At 43.4% G+C, this 17,111-nt stretch overlaps 1 long non-coding RNA gene across 1 annotated transcript in view; it reads left to right on the top strand.

Annotated features, from left to right (window-relative positions):
- LOC123652466 overlaps nt 1-16,899 on the top strand; it is a 46,003-nt gene extending 29,104 nt beyond the window's left edge. Inside the window, exons 3-4 of the long non-coding RNA XR_006741820.1 lie at nt 15,788-15,884; nt 16,374-16,899. This is a non-coding gene — a long non-coding RNA (uncharacterized LOC123652466). The remainder of the gene's footprint in view (nt 1-15,787; nt 15,885-16,373) is intronic.
- Nucleotides 16,900-17,111: the final 212 nt, after the last annotated feature.

Genomic DNA, 17,111 nt, shown 5'->3' with positions numbered 1-17,111 from the left:
TAAAATTACTTAAGAAAGAATACAAAGACTAAGTCAAAACTCAACTCACCAGCCAACATTGCAACATAAATGCGTTTAAAAAAAAAAAAGGACAGAATGTTGGAACAGCGGTGGCCAGGCCTAGAGTGCCCAGGCACAAAGCAATGACAACCGGGCACGGAGCAGCAACGGCCAGGCCCCAGAGCAGCAGCAGCCAGAACCAGAGCATCAACGGCCAGCACTGGAGCAGCCAGACCTGGGGCAGTGACAGCCAGGCCTGAGGCGGAGGCAGCCAAGCCCAGGTTGGCCAGTCCAGGAACACCCAGACCTGGAGTGGCCGGGCCCGAAGAAGCCGGGCCCAGAGCAGCCGGGTTGGGAGCAGCCAGGCCCAGAACAGCAGTAGCCAAGCCCGGAGCATCCAGGCTGGGAGCGGCCAGGCCCGGAGCAGCTGGGTCTGTTGCGGCCAGGCCCGGAGCAGTGGCTGCCAGGCTGGGAGCGGCCAGGCCCGGAGCACCCGGGTCTTGTGCGGCCAGGCCCGGAGCAGCGGCCTATAGGTCAGTGTTTCCCAAAGTGTGATATGCGTACCCCCAGGGGTATGGGAAGAGTTTGGTGGGGGTAGGAGTTGCACCGGTGTTTGGTGGGGATATGCACTGCACCGTGCTTAGCTGCGCCTAATTCTACTTTCTCATGAGTACGAGGGGTACTCAGCGTTATGAAAATTATAGAAGGGGTACACATATGTCAAAAGTTTGGGAAACACTGCTAGGTAATGGGTGAAGTGAATAGTCAGATCATGAAGGGCTTGAGAGACCTTAATAGAGGCAATTGTTTTTTGTGTTTTTTTTAACAGAGTTAAAATATAAGGTGTCAAATGTTAATCTCTCAGATTCCCTGCTGAATTCAGAGATGACTTCTGTATTGCTTTATTTAGGCTGGTTTAACCTCTAGACTTACATTGGTAGCCTCTAGCCACAGGCGGTTATTTATTTTTTAATTAATTTAAACTTAATGTATTAGTTTAAATGAATTAAAATAAAATTAAGAATTCTGGCCACATGTGAAGTGTTTAAAAGTCTTACATGGCCACATGTGAAGTGTTTAAAAGTCATGGCTAATAGCTACTATGCTAATAGCTACTATGTTGGACAGCACAAATATAGAAGATTTTATTGAATAAGGCTGCTCTAGGCAGCAAACCTTGCTGGGTTTAACTATAGACTAGGCCTTGGTTCTTAGCTTTTTTGTGGATGGTATATTTGCCGTAGTGGACCTTTTGACAAGGACACCAGGATGCCATTTGCTCAGATTGTAAGTTTCTATTTCAGAGCCTTATTTCTGAAAGGAGCTTCACATAAAACCTATAATCTCCAGAAACATCCTCCAGTTCATTTATATATTCATAAAAAGTGAGTGGTCACTGGCTATTACATTGCTTATATAACCTGTTGTTGTGAAAAGAAAGGATGGGGTTGATCCAAATTACTGGTCACAGCGGTCCGAATTACAACCCAGAGACTTTAATTTATTCATTTATTTATTTTGTGGTTGTTTTTAATACTCAAGAGTTCACATTTAAATAGTGATTAAATCTGAGATATAAATTGCCCAGAGTCAAGACATGCAAAACAATCCCTTAATCTTTTCTTTGCAGGGTTAATTCCAGGCTTTTACCCCCTACTTACCCAGCGCTACCACTCTGTGTGGGCTGGGGGACTTTCAAAATTTGGTGGTCTGACTGGGAACTTTTCTCTAAACTTCTGTGTGGTGAAGGGAAAGCAGTCTCTGAAAGTCATAAAAAATGGCAGTTATCCTGTGAGCTGCTAAGCTGGCTTGGTTGAGCAGGATGATTCACGAGTAACTGGGAGCTCATTCTTTATACTTTGTTAGATAGAGATGAAACCTTCAGGGGGACAGGAACATAGGTGAGCAAGGAGGCCTGGCTGGCACCCGTGGCTCCTTGTGGATACTCTCTGGGTCGAGGCTGGGTCTTATGGCCAGAGTCCTCCTCAGACCACGCCACGTCCCTTATGCAAAGTTTTTTCTCCTCTTCCCTCAGCCAAACACAGTCCAGAATTCTACAGGATTGGGTTTTCCTCTCCCTCCAAAAAGTTTATTCATGTTAAAATATAAATTACTTCTCCCCAAAATATCTGAACCAATCCCCTTATTGGTTTAAGACAGAGGGAAAAAGCTCTAATTGTGGCATTTCAGATATCAGTTAAGAGTCTCTCTAATCCCTCTAAATTAATTTAATATTAACAGTTAGGGGAACTACATGTCCAGTTTGCCTGAGACAGTACAGGTCTGCACCTATCGCATTTGCATATTCATTAAGTGTTCCCTTTCATTCTCAAAATATCTGGATGAGAAATTAAATAATCACCTTATGTATAGTCTCTTTCCTGCCTAAAGTCTGGAGAGCAGGCGCAAGGCAGAATCTTCTCAAAATTACTTCCTAGAGTTGGCTTCCCTCAGTGATCTCTATGCCTTTCCCTCCTTTTTCAAACTTCATCCTCAAATTGGAAAGCCCCAGGAGACAAGTGACAGTGTGTGGAGTATTGTATTTTTCAGCATTTGACGAAATAATATAATGTACATAACGTAAATCTCGGTCCTTGAATAAAATTCCAGCTACTCCTTAGCAACTGAGTGACCCTGATTCCAAATATTTCCCTTTTTGTGTGTTTAGGATAAAGTGTGTTTCCTCCCTGAACTCCTTTAGTGAATACTTTCTTATATTGGTGTCTTGACTGGATTGAGTCCACTTCTTATTCCTAGAAATGCAGTGCCATTGTTCACAGATTTTTGTCCAGAGGGCATGCAGTTGCAATTTATTATGGTCTTGCCTTTGGGTTCTACATTTTATCTGAAATAAGAGCCTGGAGTATCTGGCATCTGCAAAGCTCATTCCCAGACAGACTAGCCTCGAGGCAAACTGGAACACCAGTCATTCATTTAGCAGGGAGCTACACCTGCACGCATATAAATGGCATTTTAAGAAGAACGCATAAGGCCACAAAGTCATAGTGTGACTTTAGAGCTGGACTGGAGCTATGAAAAATACAGCATGCAGGCATTTACATTTATAGATGTCCTAGGTCTCTATTGGTTATTATGAAAGTATATGCACATTCATTTGGATTTTTATATCAGGGAGGTATTTTAACAGTTCTCTTCACTTGTGCAGCTGTTTTTCCTTAATATATTGGTTATATACCTTACAAATTACCATTATAAATAGCCCAGCCAAAAAGAATTTGTCTTGACATGTTACTTAGCACATTATGGCATTTATAAATTCAAGTGTGACTTAAGAATTTTCATAATTCCCCCTCCCCTTGTAACCCTTTGATTCCAATTGGTTACAAATTAACCTATTTAATGTCCTTGGGCACAAAGGGTTAAATCCTAGCATCAAGGTTAATTGAAAACAACAGTTGGCCTCCTGTGCAAACATTCTCTTCCACTTAAGGGTACAGCCCATTCCACACGCCTCCCTTTCCATTTCAGGCCAGTTTACAATTCAGTGAGCTAGCTTTCTATTTATAGTGTCTTCACCTTAAATGTCATCCCTGAAATATCAGGAATTATTCCTGAAATATATATATATATATATATATATATATATATATATATATATATATATATATATATATATAAAAGGATAGCTATCTTCATACCAAAAAAAAAAACTACATTGACCAAGAAAATTACAGTAGTATTAGCAGTGATGATAAGAAAACTATTAGTGCCTCTGAGAAGATATTAACTCTTTCCATTAACTGAAGAACTTAATTAGACAAAGAAATAGTAACTGAATAAGAAATAAAAATGAACATGTACAACTTTCTGTCTGAAGGAAAGGGAGGATGCAATCTAACTAGACAAAAGATGATATTCAACTTTAATTAAAATCTCACAGATGTATGGTGGTAGTTAGAGACACTGGTTGTGGGCTAGGAAGGTGGATTATTGGGGGTAGCTGGCTTCGGTGAGGCTTCAGGCCTGATCTCTGACTCGGCTTAGTCGGCCCTGAGACTCACTTTTGTTAGGACTTCTACTAGAAATCACAGGAAAACTAATGAACAAGTAAGAATCTTCGTGTATTCATTTTTTTAAATCAATCTTTATTGTTCATATTATTACAAAGGTTCCTCATTTCTTCCCCCCTCCACCAGGTTCCCACCTCACCCTCAGCCCCCTCCCCATCCCCCATTGTCCTCATCCATAGGTGCACAGTTTATGTTCAATCTCTTCCTCCCTCCCTTTCCCTGATAGTAAATCCCTTTTCAGATAGTAAATCAGTTATTTAGCATTTTCTCATATCAATAATACCTCCACATGCCCAATGATACACTTCACACAAAAGACATTTCCAAATAGGTTAACCAGCCTCATCCAGGCCCCACCCAAGGCACTCACAGATCAACACCCCAGCGCTATACTAACTCAACACATCCAGTTCTAAGCCTTCATCACTTGATTCAGCAGACCCTCAAGTTCCCGCAAAAGTTTCCAGCCATGTCTGAGAGGCAGCCGTGGGGCAGGGGCAGGTGAGGAGCGAGCTGTTCCGGGCCTGGCTGCTCCGGGCCTTGCCTCTGTTGCTCTGGTTTGTTCCACAACCAGCTGCTCCGGGTCTTGTCACTGCTGCTCCCGACCTAGTTGGTCTGGACTTGGCTGCTGCTGCTCCGGGCCTGGCTGCACCAGACCCGGCTGCTCCGGGCTGGACTGCTCCCAGCCTGCTAGCCGCTGCTCCGGGCCTGGCCGCACCAGACCCAGCTGCCCCAGGCCCGGCGGCTCCAAACCTGGCCGCTCCCGGCCTGGATGTTCCGGGCTTGGCTACTGTTCTTCTGGGCCTGGCTGCTCTGAGCCCGGCTTCTCCAGGTCCGGCCACTCTGGGTCTGGGTGTTCCTGGACTGGCCACCCTGGGCTTGGCCGCCTCCGCCTCAGGCCTGGCTGCCACTGCCCCAGGTCTGGCTGCTCCAGTGCTGGCTGTTGATGCTCTGGTTCTGGCTGTTGCTGCTCTGGGGCCTGGCCGTTGCTGCTCTGGGCCCAGCTGCCACTGCCTTGTGCCTGGCCACTCTAGGCCTAGCCACCGCTGTTCCAACATTCTGTCCTTTTTTAAAAAACAAAACAAAACAAAACGCATTTATGTTGCAATGTTGGCTGGTGAGTTGAGTTCTGACTTAGTCTTTGATTTTTCAAGATCTTCTTTGTATTCTTTCTTAAGTAATTTTACTATCTTTTGCTCTCACTTGATTTCCTCACATTGAGAACTTCTTTGGTTTCTTCCTCCTTGTCCTGGGAGCTCAGCAGGTTGGTCTGTGGCACCCCTTTGTTCTCCGCGGGCTCCTGCGCTGCTTCAGCCTGTCGCCAGGGTCGGCGCCGCCCAGGAAGCAGCCCCCGGCCTTGGCTCCATTGCCCACGCTCAGCGGTCGAAGGCTCAGGGCCACCCCGTGTATTCATTTTTAACTTTAAAAAAAATTATACCTATGTATATAGATAGATAGATAGATAGATAGATAGATAAAAATATCTGTAGATATGCTTGCCTGAATGTGCTAATTTATTTGTTTGGATCTTAGGTGCAGAAAGTTGAGTTAATGACATTCTTTAGTTACTGGCATGTTACCATTATTGGTCCCACCAAGATCCCTCCCTCCCTCCATCCATCCCTTTTGCTCATTATATTCTAATCCTATTCCATATCTTCATAGTTACTTTAACATATTTAATGTGCATCTTGTTATTTGAATGCATTATGCAAATGGTATATTATTTTGTGGGTTTATAGTTTTAGTTTACAGGAATATTATTGCATTCTATATCTTTTGTCATTAGCACTATGTTTGGAAGATCTATTCTCATTATCCTACATAATAAAAGGCTAATATGCAAATAGACTGAATGGCGGAACAACCGAACAACTGGTTGCTATGACGTTTGCTGACCACCAGGGGGCGTGTGCGGACCATGGCTGGCGTCAGCCACAGCAAGATGGTGGAGTAGGTGAGCAGGGATGTCAGACCAAAGGTGGGTTCTGGTCATTGTCATCAGGGTGAGCTTCTGGTGGTTACTGAAAATTCTTTGCTCCCATAAGCCACTCGCACCCTGCCTAGTACTCGCACCCACTGCTGGTGTCTGGCGCTGGCCCTGATCGCTTGGCACCGTCAGCAGGTGTGAGTGCAGCTGCCTGTCTCAGGGCTTATCCACCTCCCCTGTTTCCAAGGGGCAATTGGTGCAGCAGCTGCTGCTTGAACCTGCTGCCAGTGCCAGAGCCAGAGTCGCTGCTTGTACTGCTGGCCCCAATCGCTCCATACATTCAGTGGTGGGAGCAGGGCTGGCACTGTCAGCGTGTGGGAACGGTGGTGGTGGGAGCAGGGTTGCTGGCTTAAAGGGGGCTTGGGGCTGTAGTGGGAGGGGCCAGGCAGGGGCATGGAGGATGGGCAGAACCCTCCCCCTCCCACTGGGTTCACCACAGCCTTGAGGCCCACAGTTCCTTTTCAAGGTGCATGAATTCCTGCACTGGACCTCTAGTGTGATATATAAAACCCATTACATCCAACCTATTTGCTCTTTCAGTAATAGCCATCCAGTTTACTTCTAACTTTCCAGCACCATAAACAATGTTCTAGTGAACACCCTCTTATGTGTTCCCTGAGATACTAGGCTAATTAATGTAAGCTATCTCATTCTCTTTTTGAAGTTTTACTTAAAATTTTCTCCCAGAGGGGGATGTGGGAAGAGACTGAACATAAACTGTGCACCTATGGATAAGGACAATGGGGAGTGGGAAAAGGGCAGAGGGTGGGGTGGGAACCTGGTGGAGGAGAGCAATGGTGGTGGTGGGGGAAAGGAACATTTGTAATAATATGAACAATAAAAACTTATTTAAAAAATAAATTAATTTTTTAAAAAATAAATAAATAAAAAATAAAATTTTCTCCCAGATGGGGAACCAGTTTTCCCCACATCTTTTAAACAGTTGGTTCCTTTTACAGTGATTTGTCATTCCAATCTTATTGCACAAAAGGTTTCAATTTGACATGGGTATGTCTCTGAGCTCTTCTCTCTGTTCAAATATTTATTTCCAGTGGGAACTACGCACTCTCAAAGAAACAGTAAACTTGCATAGATTCTCTAGGGGAAGCTCTCCACCCTTCCTGGTGTCTGATTACTTGGCAGGCCAAATGAAGAATTGGAAATTTTCCTTGTGAGCATAGAATCAAGATAACTCATTTTAAGGGATTTTTTTATGTGTATGATCTGGCCCATGGAAGAACAATTCTCTGCTGAGCAGATTTTTTGAACCACACAGTGCTTATTTAGCTCTTCACCTCCAGGCTTCATATTTTTCCACCTATTTTTATAGCACGTTCATTCTTCAGGCTGCCATGGTGCAAGTCATCAGGCTTGAGCATGTTTAGAACAATCACATTCTAGGTTTACCTTCTGAGATGACTCTAGGTCACATCAGTTAATTCAACAGGTAAAAAGTAGTATAGATTTGGACATAGGTGGTTTTGAATCCTGGCTATGTATGCTACTTCTTAGCTATGGAAAAACATTGTTTAATGCCTATCCATCAATTTTTACCCTCCACTTTCCTCATGTCCACCCCCACCCATGTCTTCTTCGCTAACATTTTCTGAACTGGCAATGTGCCCAGTCTCAGGGAATGAATTGTGTTTCTAGCCATATGCAGATGTGACAATCTGAGTAGCAATGGCCATTTTGTGGCAGTGAGGAAGTAACCTAAGATCAAAAAGTCAGCTTGCCGAAATCGGTTTGGCTCAGTGGATAGAGCTAAGGGTCCCAGGTTTGATTCCGGTCAAGGGCACGTACCTTGGTTGCGGGCACATCCCCAGTAGGGGGTGTGTAAGAGGCAGCTGATCGATGATTCTCTCTCATTGATGTTTCTAACTCTCTATCCCTCTCTCTTCCTCTCTGTAAAAAATCAAATGTGTATATATATATATATATATATATATATATATATATATATAGTCAGCTTATTGATGATGGCACATTAGAAAAATGGAATGTCTATGTCCTGAAGGGCATTGTAGAGCTGCTGAATCAATCCTGGGACCGCCTACCTCCAATCTTTTCAGAGTAAACAGTAGGTGTTATAGTGATTTAAACACTTGCTACTCAAAGTACTGTCTGCAGACCAGCATTGGCATCATTTGGTTGCTTATTAAAAATACAGAGTCTTGCCCTAACCGGTTTGGCTCTGCAGATTGAAGGGTCCCAAGTTCAATTCCAGTCAAGGGCACATACCTGCGTTACAGGCACCTTCACCAGTGGGGATGGAAAGGGAGCAAGAGGCAGCCAATCAATGATTGTCTCTCATCGTGGATCTCTCCCTCTCTCTCTCTCTCTCTCCCTCTCTCTCATCTCTGAAATTAATTAAAAATATATATATTTTAAAATGCAGTCTCACCCCAAAGCCAACCTGCTCAATTAAATCTGCAGTTTAACAAGGTTCCAGTGATTCTGATGTGCTAGTACTACCTTGTAGAAATGCTGCAGTGAGTGAACGAGTACATACTATGTGCGGCACAGCGTCCAACACATACCAACCTTCCATGTCAACCTTCTTTACAGGCTTCTGCAAACATCCTAGTGCAGTGAGTGAAGTTGGAGAGCAAATGCACTGCTCTGCCCTTCCAGGATGGAAACTGGGTGTTTCCAGGACATCTGTGGGGTGAGGCTTTTATTGACATTGCTGCTGCCAGGAGTATAGGACAGACCGCTTCTGGCAGCTGCTTTCCTGAGGACGGACAATTTACACCTTGTCCTTGATTTTATTTCTTAACTTCCTTAAGCTCAATAATAGAACTCATTATTTAGATATGGCTAGGTCTATTTAGCTGGACAGGAAAGGTACAGGCCAGCTAATGAAAACAAGGCACAGTAAGAAGGACTGTAGGGCAAAAGTGAGATTAAAGAAGGAAGACACCTTCCAGGGGTCCTCAAACTTTTTAAAGTGGGGGCCAGATCATGGTCCCTCAGAGAGCTGGAGGACCAGACTATATGAACTACTAATTCCTACTGTAACACCTCGGCTGCGCTCACTGCCCAAAAAACCTGGCGGGCCGGATCAGACTCCTCTGCAGGCCGCATGTGGCCCGCGGGCCGTAGTTTGAAGACGCCTGCGAGACGCTTGCATACGTGGTGACTGAGCAATAGGACAGCTGGCTGGAACTTTGTAACCTTGCATTTAATCATCAAATGCTAAGCTGAGAGCCCAGCTGGCCTTGATTTAGTATAAAATAACGCATGCATGCAAGCATATACTAAGTATAGCATATCCATATCTCATAAAAACCTAAGGCCCTAAAATCTGCCGAAACCGGTTTGGCTCAATGAATAGAGTGTTGGCTTGGGGACTGAAGGGTCCCGGGTTCGATTCCCGTCAAGGGCATGTACCTTCGTTGTGGGCATATCCCCAGTAGGGGGTGTGCAAGAGGCAGCTGATTGATGACTTTCTCTCATCAATGTTTCTATCTCTCTCCCTTCCTCTCTGTACAAAATCAATAAAATATATTATAAAAAAAAACATAAGGCCCTAAAATCATTAATATTTATGAAACTCTACAACACAGGTATCACAATAAAATGCAATCACTACATTATTATATGCCAATGAAAAAACACCCTGATAACTTCTGAACTTTGCGATCTCAGAACTCTTCTGTGAGACCCCACTGCTTACTGTAGGCTGGAGAGGAAGGTCAGGATACTTCACTCCAGACTCACCCATCCCAAGTTGGTGGAAGGTAGGGCATGGGCCCAGCTGGAAGTAAAGGCTCTGGCAGCTCAGCAGGGCAAAGGGGCCTCAGTGAACTGCAGGTGAAATGGGAATAACTGAAGCAAATGCCTGGTCTGCCAACTGGGGCATTACGGTAGAGCTAGGTCTCCCAAGATGACAGGGGGAGGCAGGATAGGAAGCAGGCAGGCAAGACTCAGACTCTGCACAGGCAGAAAGCTGGCTTACCATGGTTACCATGGTTAATGAATGTGGAATGGCCTTTGGAGGGGGAGGTATGGCTCTGGTGCGGGATCCAGCAAAAGCAAAGCAGTCTCATTGCTAGGAGCTCCTGGGATATTAAGCTAAAACCTTCAGAAGCAAGATTGAGCTTTACAAACAATATTGGAACTCAGGCTCAGAGAGCAATGCTTATGACCAGAAAGAGCATTTCATGGACATAAGGAACTGCAACTCCTTATTTCTCCTGTGGGCAGCACTGGAGTCCCGGTTAGATCTATGTCAGGAAGGGGTGGGCAACACAGGAACCAGTGGTCTCTATCAAGAGGACCTGGCCCTTCTAAGCCCTTATAGATTGTGTGATAGATGACTGGGATGTTCCAAGCTGTCTAAGTGCTTTTTATCCCAGCCCTGATGGGTATATACAAGGTTTTGAATGCAACCAACACCCCCAAATCCTAATGGGATTAATTACTTCTCATTAATATCATAGTCCAATTTGATTGGTTGGGGTAAGGTGAGTGAAAGTGTACTCCATGCAGTCATTCAGGGACTCATGTTCCAAGCATTTTCCATCTGATGGCTCCAGTATCTTCTTAGGCCTAGAATCTTCCACTGGTTCCTCTGTATTCAATCGAAGGGACAAAGGGTGAGGGAGGACCTCAAAGCAGCTATTTTATGGGTTATGTTTGGAGGCAGGTACATCGTTTCTGCTTACTTCTGATTGGTGAGAACTAGTCACAGAGTCCTTCCTAGTTGCAAGGGGATTGATAAATGTTTTCCAGAGGTATGATAAGGAAGAGAACACAAATATGGATAAATAGGTAGCCAGTCCACCATGGGAGAAGAAAGCAGAAGCAGAAGCAGGAATGAGGTGGGATCTGTAAGAAGGAGGTTAAAATGTTTTCCCTTTTATAAAGCTCATTTACTTATGGGGAAAGAAAAGAGATAATCATTTATTTTCATGAATTGATTTATTCGTTGCTCTATTCATCCGATCAATAAAAAGTTTATGGAAGACTGATTGTGCTGGGCACATCCAGATGAATTTACTTAACAAACATTTGTGGAGCAATTACTATTGCCAAACAGTGCTCTAGGTGCTGGGGCCAGAACTGAAAAGTAAAATCAGGCAATGCCACGGACTTCTATAGTTACTCCTAGATCAATGGGGGAAATAGACATGGAAACAAAAAAATATAATGGAAGACAGTAAGTGTTAAAATAGAGGTGCTATGGGAACCCAGAGGAAAATGCATCTGAATTTAGCTGAGGTGATGGTGACCTGGGAATCATAACAAAGCCTGTATTTTTGCTATGTGCCAAACGCTGTGCTCAGCATTTGCAAAGCCTATGATATTTAATCTCACAGCCGCTCTACGCAGTTATTTTCCTCACTTTGTATTGAGGAAATTAGAGCAGAGAAAGGTTAGTTTTCTCAGAGTTGCTTAGCTTGTAAGAGGTGGAGCCACTTTTGAACCTGAGCCTGGCAAATTCTGAAACCCATACTCTTTCCTCAGTGTGCCATGCTGCCTTCCACTACACAGAAGAAGGTGTTGGGTTGGATCTTGAACTATAAGTAGGAGTGGGCTGAAGGGTAAGGTGCAAACACCTTTTAGGTTTATAAACAGTGTGTACAAAAGCATGAGGAGGGAACAAACAGGTTGCATTTAGGGAACGGTTGTGAACAAGGACAAATTAAATTAAGTTGTGACAGACAATCCCCAAATCTCAGTGACTTAACACACAAAAATCAGTTTCCCACTTACACACTGGTCCAAGCAGATAGGCAGTGGGTTTTATTCCATATTGTCACTCAAAGACCCATGAGGCCACTCAGGAAAAAAAGAAAAAAATCTAGAGAATCATGAACGGGCTTTTTTCCCCCTGCCTCAGCTTGGAAGTTTCACACACCAGTTCCCTTCCAAGCCCACTGACCAGCTGTCACATGGCTTCAATGACCGGCAATAAGCTGGGCAGAGTATGGGTGGTAATGAAGTATAGCGTGAGTGTTACTGTCTGCTGCATATTGCATTGACTTTAAATTTTTTTCAAGTTTTTTTTTTTTTTTTTGGTTGTTATTGTTTTTTAAAAGTGAAGGTAGAATGCATCAAAATAAAAAATTCTGGTTCCTGCCCTTGGTGACTGGCATGATTTTAACTTGTCTCAGGTAAATTCTCATTGAAGGATTTTTGGAGGGACTGGTAGATTAGTGTTAGGCCAAACCACGGTTTCAAACCTTTCAGAGCTGGTAGAGAGGAACAACTTTTCAGAACAAACCTTCCTTAGGTCCAGAACTGACCCACTGTGCTCCATGGAACACAGATTAACCTGGAGCAGGCCACACCTCTTGGGCATTTATATAATTTATGAGAAGCATGGTGCATGAAAATTCATGCATTGGAGTATGGGTACTTCAGCCCAGCCTGCCTCCTCTCACAGTCTGGGAGCCCTCAGGGGCGGGAGGTGAGCCGGTGATCAGGGAAAGGTGATGCCCCCATCACCCCTCTGCTGCTGCCACTGCTGGCAGCGGAAACCTCAGCAGGCCCTGTTACCTGAGCTTCAGTGGCCCTGGGCAGCTCGGCAGCCATCATCTGAGGCATGCCTGTGCCTCAGGCCGGCCCTGGGTGGCTGGGGGCTGAGGGGACTAGGGGACTTTGGAGGTAGGCAACATGGAGCGGCCAGACCTGCCTGGGGGTGGGCCCAGCTGTGCCGTGTGCCTGCTCCTCACTCCCCGACGGGGCTGAGGGGACTGGGCACTGCCATCTTATGGCTATGGGCACTGTCATATTTGAGGGCGTGGCAGTCAATTAGCATATTGCCTCCTTATTGGTTGTGGGTGCTGCTGTCTTTGGGAGGGTGTGATGGTCAATTAGCATATTCTCTTTATTAGATAGGATACATTCAGGGTATTTTATATAATTTCACTGAAAGCTTTTCTTTCTTTCTTTTTTTTTTTTTTTTTTTCTTAAGAAATTTATTCTCTCTCAGTTCTGAACATTGAAGTCAAGGCATTAGCAGTCCATACTCCCTCTAAAGCAGTGATTCTCAATCTTTCTAATGCTGTGACCCTTTAATACAGTTCCTCATGTTGTGGTGATCCCCAACCATAAAATTATTTTCATTGCTACTTCATAATTAATTTTGCTACTGTTATGAATTGTAATGTAAATATCTGTGTTTTCTGATGGTCTTAGGCGACCCTGCTACCTGTTTTCAACCTGTGGGTTGTGACCAACAGGTTGAGAACCGTTGCTGAGCCTAGAGTTTGGAATTACCTGTCAGGGGAAGGAGAAGGGGAGGGGCAGAGAAAAGGTAAGGGTGTGCTCCCTGGAGAAAGAGCTTGCCACGTGTGTGTCTTTGTCTTTGTGTGTTCTCCCCCCTCTTTTTTTAAATTAATAAACCTTTATTGTTCATATTATTACAAATGTTCCTTATTTTTCCTCCCTCCATTGCTCCTCTCCACCAGGTTCCCATCCCACCCTCTGCCCTTTCCCACCCCCCATTGTCCTCATCCATAGGTGCACAGTTTATGTTCAGTCTCTTCCCACACCCCCGACTCCCCTTTTCCCTGAAAATCGTCAGTTCACTCCCCTTCCATACCTCTGATTTTATTATATTCAACAGTTAATATTGTTCATCAGATTTTTTTAAATTCCCTTGGTTTTTAGATTCACTTGTTGATAGTTATGTATTTGTTGTTCATAATTTTTATCTTTATTTTCTTTCTCTTCCGAAAGAACCCCCTTCAGCAATTCATATAATTCTTGTTTGGCAGTGATGAACTCCTTTAGCTTTTTTTTATTTTATTAGTGAAGCTCTTTATCTGGCCTTCGATTCTGAGTGATAGCTTTGCTGGGTAGAATATTTTTGGCTGTAGGTTCTTACTATTCATCACCTTGAATATTTCTTGCCATTCCCGTCTGGCCTGCATGGTTTCTGTTGAGAAATCAGCTGACAATTGTATGGGTGCTCCTTTATAAGTAACTACCTACTTTTCTCTTGCTCTTGGAATTTTAATTATGATGTGTCTTTGTGTGGTCCTCTTTGGATTCCTTTTGTTTGGGGTTCTGTGCACTTCCTGGACTTGTAAGTCTAATTCTTTCACCAGGTGGGGGAAGTTTTCTGTCACTATTTCTTTCAGTATGTTTTTGGTATCTTGCTCTCTCTCTTCTTCTGGGGCCCCCATAATTCTGATGTTGGTTCATTTGAAGTTGTCCAGAGGTTTCTTACACTATCTTCAACTTTTTAGATTCTCTTATCTTCTTGCTTCTGTAGAGGAGTGTCCTCTGGCTCTTTGTGTTTCAAATCTTTGACTTGATTCTTGCAATCTTCCCTTCTGTTTTTAGGACTCTGTATAATATTTTTATTTCAGACAATGTATTCTTTATTTCTTGTTGATTCCTTATTATTTCTTATTGATCCCTTACTATTTCTAGTTGATCCCTTTTCATATCCTCATAGGTCTCGTTTATTTTATTGGCCTTTTCTAGGAAATTCTTGAAAAACCTTATAAGCATGGTTTTGAACTCCATATCCAGTCGCTTTTTGTCCTCCATTTCTTTTGTTTGTGATCTGTTTCCTTGTCTCGGCATTTTCGCAGCTTCCCTGAGTTGGTAGCCTTAAAAGTCTCTGTGTTCAGCTTGGATAGGGCTGAGTTTCAGGGTGGAGCCTACAGCCTTGGCTTCCGTCAGCCCCACCCTCTGATGCTCCTGAGTCTCAGTGTTCCTCAGTGTCCTTTGGTACTCGCTGCAAGCACCTCTGAGAGTAAGGTGCCCCCGAGTTTCGCCCGCTACCAAACAGTCTAGGCTCTCCCCTAACGAGCCCGGAACTGGGGTTCAGTTCAGTTGGAAGTGGGGTTCAGAGCAGTCTGGAGCTTCTGTTTCCTTCCTTCTAGGGCAATCTAGCAGCAGAGTCAAAGGTCTGTTCTCTGTGCGCAATGTGCACGCCTCCGGGACTTCCTTTCACCGCTCCCCTGGGTTTCCGCCTAACAGCCCAGGCTCCCTCTTTAGGAGCCTGGGTCCCCAGGGTCTAGAACTGGGGTTCAGCACTGTCGGATCTGTGGTTCAGCATAGTTCAGAGCTTTTACCTCCTTCTCGCTAGGGAATGCCAGCCAGGCACTCGGCCTCTCCTTCCTCTCCGGCTCTGTCCTCTCCACGTGCGCACCGTGTCTCTGTACCTTAGGCTTTTATAGCTCCTTTGCTTTTCCTTCTGGTTTTCTCCTTGCTTCTCGTTGTAGAATTTCCAGTCAGTCGACTTTCCTGTAGTTCTGGGTAATGTCAATTTTTTATTTTAGTTGTATTTTATTGATATTGTTGTGCAGTTAGGTGTTACCTATGCCGCCATCTTGGATTCTCCTGAAAGCTTTTCTTAAAACTGACTGTGATTAATCAGTTTTAAAATGAAAATGGAAATGATTTTTTAATTCATGTGATTATGAATCTCTTATTAGGTTATTTAATAGTAAATAATTAGGAAAAACTCAAGCAATTCTAAAATTATACTTCCTATGGTACACTACTATATTTTGATAAAATATTCCATATTCCAAAGCTGTGTGCAATTTTTTTGTTAGAAGGATAAAGGAGCTAGCAAGAGATTGGAGGAATTAATAACTGGATTATTTGTATTAAAAACCTCCTCTTACCAGATTCGTGATTAATCCTTCAGGAGTTTTTTTTGTTTTTTTTTTTAAGTGGTGTGCTTTCTTTATTCCAAATTTGTATCAAAATTTGGTTTTTAATCTTATTTTAAGAACAGCAAAAGGACAAAACAATTCTTAGGTGCTTACCATCAGTTAATCCCGTTTTCCAGGTAAGAAAGCAAATAGCTGAGAAGCTAAGTAACCTGGCCAAGGCATCAAGCTGGAATTCGAATCCAGGCTGACGGGTTTACTTGTTCAGTAGACAAAGTGAGTGCAGGCAGCAGGGTAACTGACACGAGGGGAAGTGAAAAATATTCTTTATCCTTATGGTTTGTATTTAAATCTGGGCTATCAAGTAAGGTTTCCAAAGAAATGCTCTTTATTTTCCTAATCTGCTCATGTGAGAAATGTTCTTGCATACCTTGTGCTTCCTTTTTTAATTCCCTGAAGCACTGCAAGGGTGGGTGGGCTGGACATATTAACAAGTCATAACATGCAGTCAGCCATGACAGGCCTTTAGTGTCCTGCATCAGCTTCCCAGGAGCCAGAGGGGTGGCTCCATTTGTACTTCCAGTTCATGTTGCCACCAACTGGAGGGAAAAATGTATTGGGAACACACTGTGTCCATCATTTAAAGACAAAGCCATCTTAATCTCTTTTTAATAACATAATGATCTCATTAGACTAAGTTTTACAACAGGAAGTGCAATGCAGTAGTGGTGAATAGAATTTTTAATAGACTATTTTTTTTTGGAGCAGTTTTAGGTTCATAGCAAAAGTAAGCGGAAAGTACAGAGAGTTCCTATATGCACCCTGTCTTGCCACATATATATAGCTTTCCCCATAATCAACATCCTGCATCATAGAGGTACATTTGTTGCAATTGATGAACCTACTTTGACATATTATTATTGACTCCAATATAGATTTTTTTTTCACTTGAAAGATCTAATTGTCTGATTCAAAATGTCCCAACCATGCAAGTGGTAAATTCATTGTGGACATTCAGACTAAGCATTCTGAAATGTAATCTTTACTTAGAAATACATAATCCCAGGATATTCAAAGAGTTTCAGAAGATTTTGGTAAATTTTTTTTCCTGAAATGGCTTTATAATTTTTCGATTGTTTCACCCCTGATTTATCATTGAAAATTAAAAATCCACTGGGGCGGGAAAGGATGGATTGGCAGGGCTGCCAGAAAACTAGGCCTGTGTGCAGACGGACTCTAACCCTGACGAACCCTGACCCATACTCGTTGTCATAAGGTCATCAGAAGGAGATTTTCTCTTCCAACACAAGTTGGAAAATAGAAACTTGAAATTCAGTTTGAAACCAGCAGAAAATGTGTTAGACATAATAACATGAATAGTTAATATTTACTAGTCACATAGCATTTGTACTATGTGCCAGACACTGTGAAAAGCCTTTGCACATGTTATCTCATTGAATTCTCACCAGCATCCTGTGAGATAGGGATGATTATGATTTCACC

This window comes from Pipistrellus kuhlii, unplaced genomic scaffold (genome assembly GCF_014108245.1).
Source record: "Pipistrellus kuhlii isolate mPipKuh1 unplaced genomic scaffold, mPipKuh1.p scaffold_m20_p_1, whole genome shotgun sequence".
Lineage (NCBI taxonomy): Eukaryota > Metazoa > Chordata > Mammalia > Chiroptera > Vespertilionidae > Pipistrellus > Pipistrellus kuhlii.
The sequence above is the reverse complement of the archived record's forward strand: the minus strand, read 5'-3'. Positions and strand labels throughout refer to the sequence as shown.